Raw genomic sequence first — 14,434 nt, forward strand, 5'->3', positions numbered from 1 at the left:
CCCCTCCCCTTATTCCAGACAGGGGTGGAAGAAGTCCCATTGGGCTGCTGGGCAGAGAGGAAGGTTAAGTGAAAAACTATCCTCAACACTGTGGAGAGGGGGAAGGGAGCAGTCCCCCCAAGTCCCCCTACCTTTCTAGTAACCTTTCTAGTAACACACTCTGGCAGGAAATGGCTCACATGCCCAAAGAGAGGGCTCTGCATGCCCTCTTTGACATACATGCTATAGGTTTGCCATCATGGCCCTATGCTGATCAAGTACTATCCATTTGCCTCACAGTCCTACTGTCCAAGCAACTCAGAAAAATATGGTAGAGTATTTTCATGATCCAAGTCTCCTGCCCTGTCTTGCTATGCCATGTTAGATCTTCTTTATAGAATGCTACTGTCAGTGATCTTTTTCTCCTCTGAGAAATGTGCTAATAAAGAAATTACCTCCCTCCAGGTAGCTAGTACCTGGTTTTCAAACTCAGAAGCTCTTGAACCCAAGATTACCAATAACTTTAACCCTGGAGGCTAAAACTATCCATTTGTCAACATCACTAATCACTGACCTGTACTTGGAAAAGGAAATAGAAAGGCAAAAGAAAACCTCCAAGAACCGGAAGGTCCAGGAAACGTCTATCAGGCTCATCAAGGAAAGTACTCACCAGGTGATTCTAAGTCATTTAAGAAAGGAATGACAATTCCTCTCTCCTCTATCCCCTTACTGCACCATAGTCTAGAAATCCAAGAGAGAGAAAGTATGAGAAAAAGAGATCCCCTGCCCCAGGGGTGTGGCCCATCTCTCCTCTATCCAAGAGACCAAGAGGGAGACAGCAGCTCCAAGTAAGAGTTTATTCTCCTGAGCCTCATTTAACCAGTCATACTGATACAGCTCAGTAACTATAGACCAATCAGGGGAGTTCACTGTGTCCTCCCAGTGTTTCTGTTTCTGTCTACAGTGTTCTCTTGGTTCTACTGATTTTACTCTGTATTAGTCTATGGAGGTCTTTCCAGTTCATATAGAAATCAAGCACTGAACATCTCTTCTATATGAGGTTCCCTGCAGATGACAATCTATGGTACTAAATTCTGGGGTAGGGGACTATGTAAATGACTTTAAAGGTTTTGTCCTACACCAAGTTCTGCTACCTTCCAAAAATGCCCAAGGAAAGGGCCAGCTCCTGATTCCAACCCCTGTCAAGGGGACAATCTAGAGAGAGTGACTCCATTTATCATCTCACTTTATTTAGAACTTACATATCTTCAGGTTAAGGCCACAGGTTCCCTGGGACTAAAATGGTTCAGTCACAAATGATTGAAGAATAAGAACAAGCAGTTTTCAGATAAAGAAATCATATAAAAATGTTCCAAATCACTCTTGATTAGAGAAATGCAAATTAAAACAACTCTGAGGTGCCACCTCACATCTGTCAGATTGGTCAATATGACAGGAAAGGAAAATGATGAATGTTGGAGGGGATGTAGCAAAATTGGGACAGTCATGCATTGTTGGTGGAATTGTGAACTGATTCAACCATTCTGGAGGGCAATGCAGAACTAGCCGAAGGGCTATAAAACTGTGCTTACCCTTTGATCCAGGAATAGCACTATTAAGTCTTATCCCAAAGAGATCACAAAAAGGGGGAAAGGACCTACTTATACAAAAATATTTATAGCAGCCCTTTTTGTGGTGGCAAAGAATTGGAAATTAAGGGAAAGTCTATCAATTGGGAAATAGCTGAACAAATTGTGGTATATGATAGTGATGGAATACTATTATGCTGAAAGGAATGATGAACAAGATGTTTTCAGAAAGAGCCGGAAAGACCTTTATAGATTGATGCAGAGTGAAATAAGCAAAACCAGGAGAACACAGCAATAATGTACAATGATCAATTGTGAAAGACCTAGCTTCTCTCAGAAATAAGGTGATCTGGGACAATTCTGAAGGACTTATGACAAGGAATGCTATCTACCTCCAGAGAAAGAACAGTTGGAGTCAGAATGAAGATCAAAACATATTGTTTTTCACTTTAGTTTATTTGGGTTTTTTTTATTTTGGGGTTTTGGTTTCATATGATTATTCTCTTACAAACAGGAACAATATGAAAATGTGTTTTTAATGATAACAAATGTATCACCCAAATCAAATTGCTTACCATCTCCAGGGTGGGGGAGGTGAGGGAAGAAGACAATTTGGATCATATAACTTCAGAAAACTTATGTGGAAAATTGTTATTACATGCAATTGATAAAATAAAATATCTTTACAAAAGAAATCTAAAGCCAAAACTGTTTCCCCAACACCCCACTGATAACCACAACTAAATCAGGCAGAGATAGGCACTCAACTTATAGACCAATCATACAAAAAACATCTGAAATGCCAACCAGTCAGGCACAAGTACTCATTGTCCCCAACCAATCAGACACAGGATGAATATTAATAGGAAAGCAATTCTTTATTAGACAGGGAGGTCATCAATGTGGTAGTTTTTTCAAATCAGATCTTTTCTAGGTTCATGTCTACCAAAAGGTCTTCAGCCTTCAGTATCTGAAAAAGTATAAGTGGAGATGGTTGATTCTACAACCCCAGGGAAAAGTACCATTTCCTGAGTAGGTTGACTCCTTCTCTTTCCCTTTTTCCCATCACCCCTAGCTCCAAGGAAAATTAGGGAAAATTCCTCCCTCTAGAGCCTCTATAGAGATCAAAGCTTATCATGAATCTTAGAAGTGGATAGGACTTCAGAGGTCTTCCAACCTATCAGCTTCATTTTTTAGATGAGGAAAATGAGACCCAAAAAGAGAAAGGTGTTTGCCCAAGGCCATATAGTCAACAAATGGCTATATAAAATAGACCTTAGAACCACCAATTGAATCCTACCTCTTGGACCAGACCTTCTTCCATCAGGGATCTGGCCCTGCTCTGGCTGGGAAAGAATTCATCAGCATCTCTATCCCCTGGGTCACCAAGGGGGGTCAAGTCTTGATAATTTTCATGGAATTTAACCCCCTGTTACTCCCAACCCAAGAGAAAAATGTCAAAGAATTCCCAGAAACTTACTCAGTCGTTCCTCTTCCTCTTCTTTTTTCCTTCGCAGTTCTTTCCTTGCTTCTCTGGCAGCTTTCAACTTTTTTATTTTTTCCACTAAAGAGTGAAAAGGAGAGAGATTTCCCAACTAAGTCATAAAAGAGCAGGAAGAAAAGAGCCAGAGCCATAAAAAACCATAGTCTAATGGAAAGATTTCTGGATTAGGAGTTGAGGGACATGGATTTAATTCTCAATTCTGCCCCTCACTAGCTATATCACTTCAGGAGTATCATATTCTCTCTAAGCTTCAGGGCCCTCCTATAAAATAAGAATGTTGCCCTACATGACTTTACAGCTCCAACCATCTTTCAGTCTATATAGAATGGAGAAGGAAAAGGGCTTCCTCCCCAAGTGAGCAAAAGAAGGAATGGTACCTGTTTCCTTGGCAAACACTGGCAAGTTAGGATTCAGTGCATCAAGGCACTTCTTGCCACAAAAGTGTGGGCAACATCTGAAAGTCCCAGGGCAGTCTCTGTCCCTCTGACATTTGTCAGGAGGAGGTTCCCTGGTACATTGATAGACTATCTCTGGACAGGTTCCCAGCTTTCCTATAGACGACACAGATCCAGGATGGCTCAAGTGAGAGACAAGATTCTGGGATCAGACGATTTGGAGCTGAGTTGGAAAGGAACTTAGAACATCAATTCTACATCTAGAAGTCTCCATGTTTCCAGGAGGCTGTACAAAATTCCCACAGTTGTCTCACCTTTCTGGAATCAGCCTGATACCCATATGGCCAACAGCAAAGACAATCGAAGGCTGATGATTCTGCTTGGCTTCTTCTCTGCTTTGTTGAGGAACCACTGTAGGAGTTCTGCCTCTTCTCTGACTGAGCATTATGCCAACCCTTCCCTTGTATGTGAGTATATCGCCTCCCTCTGGTTTAATGCCTCCATTGCAAGGGAAGAGTTTAGCTTGGAGTCTGCAAATCTGGATTCCAGGCCCAGCTCCAAGACTTATGGGCCATGTGACCAGGCAAAATCAAATCTACGGGAACCTCAATTCCACATGTGTAAAATGATTCTAATATTCCTTGTACTCCCCACTTTACAGAGTCATTGTGAGTAACATGCTTTACAAGTTCTTTAAATGCATTCTAGAAACATGAGTGGTGATGATTGTTATTCTTGTGATAATGGAAACCCTCCCTCCTACAGTTTCTATTACATACACATTTTATAATGCCCCAATTATTGCCAAGACCAAGCCAAAGAAGGCTTGCCTTTGCTTTTCCTTCCCTTCCTTCCCCCACAGCACCCTCAAAAGGTTTACTTTCACCCTAACTCTACCTAGACAATAATGTCGCTTTGTGGGTGCTTGGTGAAGTGCTCTAAGAGAGGGAACAGGGCAATTTACCTCAACTGAACCCTCTGCACTTTATAAGCCATTTAGAACAGCCCCACTTCCAAACTTTGGCCACCCTCCTCCCCCAACAACTTTGATCAATTCACACACCTCCCTTCCTCCAAAACCTGGCTTCAAGCTCACCTTTTCTTGGAAGCCTTCCCTGCTTATAATAGAAACATATAATTTTAGAGCTGGGGGATGAGATTATCATCTGTTCATTTTAAAGGGGACAAAGCTGAACCCTACAAAGAGTCTTGCCTATTCTTCAACGTGTTAATGGCAGATCTGGGACTAGAACACAAATCTCTCCATGTTTAGGCCATGGCTCCTTCACCCTCCTGTGACATAGTCTACCCACCTTCCTACCTGCCCCAAATCACTCTCTGAGGTTTTCACTGACATGTTCTCTCTATTCTGACATGATATTCCTCTCCACCTACTTAGAGTTTCCTTTGTTAGCAAACCGTACACTCTGTGAATCAGGGAGGCAGATCTGGTTCAGCTTCTGTTATAGAAAGACCTGAAGTTGCTATATAAAGTAGTAACTAGGTGGGGGTGTCCAGGGCTTTGGCACAGGGACCAATATAGGAAAGGGTCTGGATCTTTCTCAACAGTACTAAGACCAGTGACCCAGACCCTTCCTTGTCCCAAGCTATCTCCCCACAGGGCTGCCCTTGATATAAGATCACAGGATTTAAAATCAGATGGACCCTTAGGTACTTTTTAATCTTCTAATCAAAGCCCTTCACTTTACAGATGAATAAATGGAGACCCATAAATGTTAAGTGACTTGCTCAATATCATGCAAGTAATGAGTAGCAGAACTGGGTTTCAAAGTCAAGACCTCTGACCACAAAGTCATTGCTCTTTCCACTATACAATAAGGCTTTAGAGAGTCTTAGAATTATATAGATGCGTAGAATGGGAAAGGACCTCAAAGGCTAATCTGGTCTATCTCCTACATGACCAATCATTTCCTATACACACATTCAACCTTTGTTTTAAATACTTCTAGTGATCAAGAACTTACTATCTCTCGAGGTAGTTTGATCCGTTGTTGGACAGCTATAATGATCTTTTTCTCTTTCCTTTGGGTAATCATTTACATATTATTTCATTTTAATAACAAATTTCCACATAAGTTTTCCAGAGTTACATGATTCATGTTGTCTCTCTCCTTCTTCCCTCCCCCCTCCCAGAGTTGACAAGCAGTTCAATCTGGGTAATACACGTGCATTTATATATTTTGAGTTGAAGAATCATACAATCTCTAACTTTGGAGGTACTTTGGAGAGTCTAAGGAACCAAATTAATGTTTGGACAAGAATCCCTCCCACAACAACCTACATAAGCCATTATCAGATCCTGATATAATTACCTTCAATAAAGGGAAAATACTATCTCCAGATCTCTCTCTCTCTCTCTGTCTCTCTGTCTCTCTCTCTCTGTCTGTCTCTCTCTCTGTCTCTCTCTCTGTCTCTCTGTCTCTCTCTCTTTGTCTCTCTCTCCCTCTCTCTGTCATCAATCTCTCTATCTCTCTTTCTCTCTCTGTCTCCCTCCCTCCCTCTCTCCCTCCCTCCCTCCCTCTCTCTCTCTCTCTCTCTCTCTCTCTCTCTCTGTCTCTGTCTCTGTCTCTCTCTCTCTCTCTCTCTCTCTCTCTCTCTCTCTCTCTCTCTCTCTCTCTGTCCCTCTCTCCCCCCCCCTCTCTCTGTCATCAATCTCTCTATTTCTCTATCCATTTATCTATCATCTACCTTCCTACCTATGTGTCTATGGCTACACTTTATCATCTATTTTTCTACCATCTATTACATCTCTATCACTCTGTGTCATCTCCATTTACATATGCATCTGAAAGTATGTGTGGATGTGCAAATATAGTTGCCATATATCAAGCCCTACATCTGCCTTTCTGCAAATTTCATGTTTTAAACATTTTTGCCCTCCTGGACCAAGAAGAATAAGTGCCCAATTTCATAACAGAACCCTCAAAGATTAAAAAAGCAGTACCATGAAACTCATCATAATTCCCTTAAGGACCTTTCTAGATCCTTAAAATGATCTTCAGTGGATATGAAATGGCAGCTATAGTATGAGGAATTTCCTTTCTGTAGCTAAAATCTGCTTTTCTGCAACTTCTCCTCACCCCAATTGTTCCTCATTCTGCCTCTGGGCCCAAGTAGAGTTTAATCCTCCTTCCCTTTTCTTCCATGACCCCCACAAGGGATCCCCAAAATCTTCCCCCATGGGGCCCCAAGCTGCCCCAGGACCAAACTGAACTAAGCTCTTTACCTGAGAGAGGTCTACGGCACACATTCCCACAGGCTCCTGGACAGCACTTGTACAACCCACGACAATCTCCATCACGAGTACAGTTGTTTGCCTGAGGCTTCTTTCCACATTGACCTGGTGTGTCTGGGCAGAGTCCCTCTTTCACTACTATTCAGGAGGGATAGAATAACTTGAAGTGAGAGGGAGAACTTCTCCAGGTTTTCCTTTCCTTATTGGAAGTATTGAATCATTAAATTCCATCACATTTCACAGATAAGCCTCATGCCAACTGTGGGAGAGTGGCTAGGTCTCCCTATTCTAGAGATGAGGAAATTGAGACAGAGGTGAGAAATGAGTTAGGATGGAGCCTTACTTTTCATATGAAGAAACTGAAGCCTAAAAAGGCAAAGCAACTTGCCTTAATATCATGCAGGAAGTGATAGCGTTGGACTGACATCTGTCCCATTCTTCCCTCAAAACTTGACAAAATCAATACTAGTCAACTCAATTCTTCCCAGAGGAATCATGCCTCTATCATTCTCACAGGAGCAGTATCTGGTAGTGGTCACTTCAGAACAGGACCAAGATGTGAAGGGAAAGGACTAAATGGGGACTAGAAGTGGTCTATACTTACCCAAGAACCTTTCTTCTACAGTATACCTACAATTGAAATGACAATAATAGAAACAGCATTTCTGATTGCCATCACAATCCTTGTCACTCTCACACTTGCCAGGATAGACATTTTTGCAGAGGGCATGATCGTCTGGACAGGTCCCTGCTTTTGTGGATCCTAAGGGTGGGAGAAGGGATTGGTGACCAGTCCTTGACATCCCCCCTGACCCAGTGGCCTCTCTAAGACATTAAAATAGCACAGGCATCACCCACCAGACTATCTCTCCCAGTGGGTCTCCTTCAGATTCCTGCAGATGGGGATAATACTTGCAGTACCTATCTCTCAAAGCTGCTAGGAAGAAAATGCTTTGTAAACCTTAGGTCTTGGAAAAATGGAAATTGTTCCTCACCCTTAAATGTCTCCTCCACTTACTGACTGATACCCAAAATCCCTTCTCTTTGGTTCTCAGCTTCCTCATCTATCCAAGGAGGAGATTAGGCTACATGACTCAAGTTCGGACATGCCACATGCTAATATTAGGTAGTTCCATGCCCTGGGATTCTGTGCCTTTTGTCCCACCCTGAGAGATGAGGCTGAGGATTCCTTCCCAAAGGAGGCTCAGGTATTCTCATTCTCAATGAGAGTAAGAATAAAGCTAAGAGTGACTTAACATTTAATTAGTACCTGGCACTCATAAAGCACTTTATACCCCTTATCTCATTTGGTCCTCCCAACCTCCCCATAAGGAAGGTAATAAAGCACCATCATGCCCTTTCTACAGTCAAAGTAACACTTGGAAGAGTTAAATGATAGAACCTAAAAAATGTTGGAAATGGAAGGGATTGTCTCCCTCTCTAATCCAATGCTCCCATTTTACAGCTGAAGAAGATGAGTGGGGGTCATTGCCAAAGCTCACACACTTACTTGGTGATGGAAGGACAGAAACTAGAGCTTAGATCTGTGACTCCTGGTCCAGCACTCAATGAAGCTGAGTGACACAGTAGATAAGAGTGCTGGACCTGGAGACAGGAAGATCTGTTGGCCTCAGAAACTTCCTACTTATACCACTCTGGACAAATCACTTAACTCCATTTGCCTCCATTTCTTTATCTGCAAAATGAGCTGGAGAAGAAAATGGTGAACCACTCCAGTATCTTTGCCAAGAAAACCCCAAATAGGGTCATGAAGATTTCGATGGGACTGAAACAACTGAACAACAATAACTAGTACTTGTCTTGTATTACACCATGAAAATGAAGGATCTCAGAGTGGGGTTTAAGACAGGGAAGGTAGTTCTGTGTAGAACTAGGGGGAATTATCTGGGGAAAGAGGAGAGAAGAAATGTGTTGATGGATGGATCCCACCCTCTATCCCCAGTAGCCTCTGGTTAGTTGGAGGTCAAATCCATCTTTCCATCTATCTATCCCTGAGAACATCTTGAGGGCAGCTGGCCTGTCAGGTCACTGGGGACAGCAGGCTCCCTCTCTGAAGCCATGGGCTGCCCTGACCACTCTCAAAGGGGGACTTTGTTGGGTACTCACCCTTTGGAGGAATAGGCTTATATGTTCCAGCCTGAGTCACAAAGAGGAACAAAATGATGGAGAACAGACAACTGGGGTACATGGTGCTTGCTGGAGAGAGAAGCCTGTGAGGGGAAGGGCCAGAGTGACTGAAGTTTACCCTGTTTAAGGGAGTGGGAGGGGGCCTAGGGGGCGGGACCCTCTCACCTCTTGCCTGGGGCAGCAGGGCTTGTATAACACCAGAAGGGAGGCCCTGTGGCCCTCAAGACTTGCCTCCTGTGGAGAAGGAAAAAACAAGGAAGAAACCTCTGGGAGAAACCTGACAAACCCCTCCCCTGGGGAGAAACAGGAGGCCTGGGCACACGCCTCCCAGGACACCATAATGAGTTCTTAATTTGGAGTCAAGGAACTTAACTCTCACACTTTCTTGTGGGGTCTTGGGCAAATCATCTCCCTGAGTTTCATTTTCTGAATCTATAAAATGGGCATAGCAATACTTACAGCAACTACCACCAGTCTTGTTGTGAGAAAAGCATTTTGTAAACTTCATAGTTCTTTAGAAGTGTGTGTTATTATTATTATCACCTCCCAGAGGGATACTAGAGCCAACTGGAACCAATCAAATGTTAAATTTTCAGTGTGAACATTTACATTTCAGAAAGCAACAAATGCTAGAAAACAAGACTCAGTTTATTGTTTAATTCATTGTTTAAACTTAAGAAATAATGGAAACTATATAAATTAAAAGTAAAAATGTGGCCTGGGAAATTTTTTTTTTTAGAAATAGTGGTTAAACATTTACCTGAAAACCCCTGCCATCACCCTATCTCTGGTCTAGCCTCAGGCCCAGACATAAGGTTAAGGCTAGCAGTTTTCTTCATCAGAATAATAGTAACTAACATTTCTATAATACTTTTAAGTCTGCAAACCTTTCTACACATTATTTCATTTGAATCCCACTATAAACCTGCATGTATGATTGTTATTCAGTTATTTCAGTCATGTTTGACTTTTCATACCCTCATCTGGGGTTTTCTTGGCAAAGATAATGGAGTGGTTTGCATTTATTTCTCCATTTTCTTTTACAGATATGGAAACAGAGGCAAACAGGATTAAGTGACTTGCCCAAGGTCACATAGTTAGTAAATGTCTGAGGTCAAATTTGAACTCAGAAAGATGAGTTTTCCTGACTCAAGGTCCAGCACTCTATTCACCTAATCACCTAGCTGCCCATAAACTTGTAAGGTAGATGCTATTGTTATCCTCATTTTATATATGAGGAAAAAGTGGCTAAGAGAAAGCAAGTGATTTAACACCCAGTAAATAAATGTCTGAGGTAGAAATTTGAATTCAAATCTTCCTAAAGCCAAATCACAGTTCTAAATATAACTCATCACTGTTTAAATAGTAAAATTTGAAAGCAAGACCCAGGTACTCTTTCCTAATATCCTTATTCTGATTAAAATAGATTCTACCCTTAGAACCTCATTCCTCCGACTTCCAACTTCATTCCTTAAGTAGCCCTAAGTCTTAACTTAAAGCTCCCTAACAAGAGATGGGGAAGGGGAGAGGTGGAGCCAAGATGGTAGAGAAGGTACAGATCCTCATCTGATCCCTGCCAAATTATCTTCCCCTTCCACATACCCTCTGTGATATAATGCCTTAGAATCAATTCTGGAGCAGCACAATACACAAAAAGGCAAGGTGAAGTAATTTTCCATCACAAAACCACTTAGAAGCCCAGCACAAAGGATCTAATGCATCCGGGTAGAGGTGGAAGGCAGTGGGCCCCGACAGGCCCCACAACAGCAATAGGAATTAGGGGGAGCTGAAGCAGCAGCAAAGGCTTCTGGAGCTCTCAGCCACAGGTGTTATGGGGGCAGTTGGACAATTTTCTCAGAAGGCGATTACAGGGATACCTTTGCTGGCTTTAGATGTGAGACTCCTGTTGCATTGCCTAACACAGAGAGCCAGATCACAGTCTAGGGGAGCACTAGCAGACACCAACACGTGCAGCCACAGGGGAGCAGGGACCCTGGTCACAGTTCCAAGAGGAAAAAGAGTGCTTGTGGTTACTCACAGACCAGAATACAGGTACAGGCCTGGAGAGTACACCATATTATCTTAGAAAAACTGAAAGCAGATAGATCTCCAAAGCTGAAGGCACAAAGAACCTGAAGTTTAGCACAGTGCTCCTTTCACCACAGGTATAGAGCCCAAATTTAGTCGTTTTTTTAAATTAAAAAAAAAAGAAAGAAAAAGGGTGGAAAATAAGCAAGCCACAGGAAAAAAAACAATTCAACATTGAAAGTTATTTTGGTGACAGAGAAGACCAAAACACAAACTCAGAAAACAACAAAACCAATATTACTGCATCCAAAGCATCCATGAAAAATAGGGATTGGTCTCAGGTCTAAAAAGAATTAATGAGCATTCTAAAAAAAGAATTTTAAAAGTAAAAAAAGAGAAGTAGAAGAAAAATTGGGGAAAGAAATGAGAGTGATGCATGAAAATCATGGTAAAGGAGGCACAAAAAAAATACTGAAGAAACCAATACCTTAAAAAGCATAATAGGCCAATTGGTAAAAAAGGCATAAAAATCCAATGAAGAGTAGAACTCTTCAAAAAGAAGCATTGGCCAAATGGAAAAATGCAATGAAGAGAAGAACTTCTTGAAAGGTAAAATCAGCCCTATGGAAAAATAGGTACAAAAAATTCACTGTGGGAAAGAACATCTTACAAAGTAGAATTGACCAAATGAAAAAGGTAGTACAAAAGTTCACTCAAGAAAATTATACCTTCAGCAATCTGGAACTATGCCGAAAGGGCGCTAAAAGACTGTCTGCCCTTTGATCCAGCCATAGCATTTCTGGGTTTATACCACAAAGATAAAAATAAGGAAAAAGACTTGGACAAGAATATTCATAGCTGTGCTCTTTGTGGTGGCAAAAAATTGGAAAATGAAGGGATGCCCTCCAATTGGGGAATGGCTGAACAAATTGTGATATCTGTTGGTGATGGAATACTATTGTTCTAAAAGGAATAATGAACTGGAGGAATTCCATGTGAACTGGAAATACCTCCAGGAATTGATGCAGAGTGAAAGAAGCAGAACCAGGAGAACATTATACACAGAGACTGATACACTGTGGCACAATCTAATGTAATAGAGTTCTCTATTACTAACAATACAATGATCCAGAATAATTCAGAGAGATTTATGAGATAGAATGCTATCCACATTAAGAGGAAAAACTGTAGGAGTAGAAATACAGAAGAAAAACAACTGCTAGATCACATGGGTCGATGGGGATATGATTGGGGATATAGACTCTAAATGATCACCCTAGTGCAAACATCAATAATATGGAAATGGGCTTTGATCAAGGACACATGTAAAACCTAGTGGAATTGAGCACTGGCTAAGGGAGGGGCTGGGAGGAGGGGAGGGAAAGAACACGATTCTTGTAACCAAGGAAAAATATTCTAAATTGACTAAATAATATTTTCAAAAAAAAGAAAAGAACAGAAAATCATACCTTCAAAATTAGAATTGGGAAAGTGGAAGCTAATGACTACATGAGACATTAAGAAACAATCAAACAAAGGCAAAAGAAGGGGGGAAATAGAAGAAAATGTGAGGGCCTTTACATTCAGGAGGAGTAGAAGTTTTAGAATAAATATAGATATATAGGTATCTTCCCCAAAATATTTCCCGTATTGATCAACTACCTTGCCTACAAGTCCTCTAAACCTCCTATATTAAAATGTAAACCAATCCCTCTGATGCAGGAACCCTTCCTATAAGATTCCTGATAAGTAGCCATCCATCCAGGCTCTATATAATATCTTCATTTTCACATAACCCTAGTGCTAGGAAATTCAGTCTTAACACTGAGCTAAAAATCTGCTTTTTTTACAGCTTCTACCCAGTGGTCTTACTTGGTCCTCTGGAATCCAACAGATAATTCCCTGTTACTCTGGACAGCTCTTCAGGTACTTGAAGATGACTGCCATGTCTGTTCCATCTTCCATCCCCAAGTACAATATCCTTAGTGCTTTCACCTAATCTATGCATGATTCCAGTCTCCAGGGGTTCCAGTCTCCTATTTCTTCTTCCTTCTACTCCCCTTTGCTGATTTGACTGTCCTTTGACAGCTTGACTTATGACCATTGTGTTTTGTTATTTCTTTAACCTTTCAGCAAGTGCTCAACCCAATGGGGAGTAGCAAGGGGGGTCAAGGACTCTGTGCCAAAGCTGGGCCTCTGGGCACAGTGACAGTCTCAGTCTTGCTCCTGATCATCTGAGAGGACTAAAGGCTTGTAGGGAGAAAAAGAGGGGAAAACTGACTGACAGGGGACAGAGTAGATGAAACCTCCCATCAGGTCTCTCCAATCTCCTCTTCCCCCTGCTTTCTGTGGGTGCCCCCAATCATATCATAGGCTATTTGGATCAGATAAAGTTGTAATCATATGATCTTAGAATCAGAATTAGATTCAGAGAATGTTATTGAATAGAATCTCATGAACCTGAATGGGACTTGATACAGAAGCATTGACAAATGTAAATCAGAGACTTAAATTCATAAGTTCCTAAAATCATAGAGTAGTCAGAGACTTTCAGAGATCATGTGGTCCAAACTCTACTTGAAGTATGATGCTAAGCCCATTCCCTCTACTCCCTTTCATGAAATTATTCCCTTATTGGCGACTACTTGGCTGATATAAAGACCCTAGAAGGGATCAGAGCTATACTATTTCCCCACTAAATGTGTAGAGATGGTCACTGGGACTCCTGCTCCTTTGAGTTTGAACCTAGCAATCCTCCTCTTACCCCCCAAACTTCCATGTCAGGTTCCTTATAGATCTGTCTCTGTCCCCAGAGCTCTAGTCCTACTCTAGCCAGTCTAAAGCAGAGTCCAATCAGAAGTGATTTGTAGAAATAGTCAATATAAAACTGCAAGCAAATCAACTAGACTGGAGCCTTCTCTACAGCCCCCAGACCCCTGGTACTCAGGCCTGGCTTGTCCACAGTTAATAGGACAGATAACCTGTAGTCATATTGGGGATGTTCAAAGACTGACCTACTCTAGAATCATAGAGTCATAAAGAACCATAGAAGACAGAAGGTAGGTTACCAGAGCTGGAGAGACCTGAAATGCAGAGAAAGTCTCAGTGGAAGGTTACTACCTCAATTTTAGTGGTGGAAAGTAAGATCCAGTAAAAGAAAGTAACTTGCCTTGGTGCTTTCTGAAAGTTAGTGGCAAAGGGCAGATATATATTATATATACATATATATATATATATACATATATAGAATATAGTACAGTGGGTAGAGTACCAGGTCTGGATTTGGAAGGACCTGGGTTCAAATTGAGCCTTAGACACTTCCTTGTTGTGTGACCCAGGGCAAGTCACTTGCCCCAATTCTCTTCTGTTGATACTGACAGAAAGTAAAGGTTAAAAAAAAAAGACTAATGTATATCTGTCAATCAAACTCATTTTTCTGACTCCAAATCTACTCTTCTTTTGCGACTTTTCCTTTCTTTCCCAGAGACAGAAGGCACAAAAAGAGGCCCCAGTGGGGGGGGGGGGAATTTATTAC

The 14,434-nt window shown here is 41.6% G+C and overlaps 1 long non-coding RNA gene across 1 annotated transcript; it reads right to left on the reverse strand.

Moving 5' to 3' along the window:
* Positions 1–2,427: 2,427 nt before the first annotated feature.
* Positions 2,428–4,108, reverse strand: LOC103101579 (uncharacterized). The gene is made up of 3 exons (XR_458610.2): positions 3,782–4,108; positions 3,049–3,132; positions 2,428–2,538 (listed from the first exon to the last, which is right to left on the reverse strand). It is a non-coding gene; the product is annotated as an uncharacterized LOC103101579 (long non-coding RNA).
* Positions 4,109–14,434: the final 10,326 nt, after the last annotated feature.

This window comes from Monodelphis domestica, chromosome 1, assembly GCF_027887165.1.
Source record: "Monodelphis domestica isolate mMonDom1 chromosome 1, mMonDom1.pri, whole genome shotgun sequence".
Taxonomy (NCBI): domain Eukaryota; kingdom Metazoa; phylum Chordata; class Mammalia; order Didelphimorphia; family Didelphidae; genus Monodelphis; species Monodelphis domestica.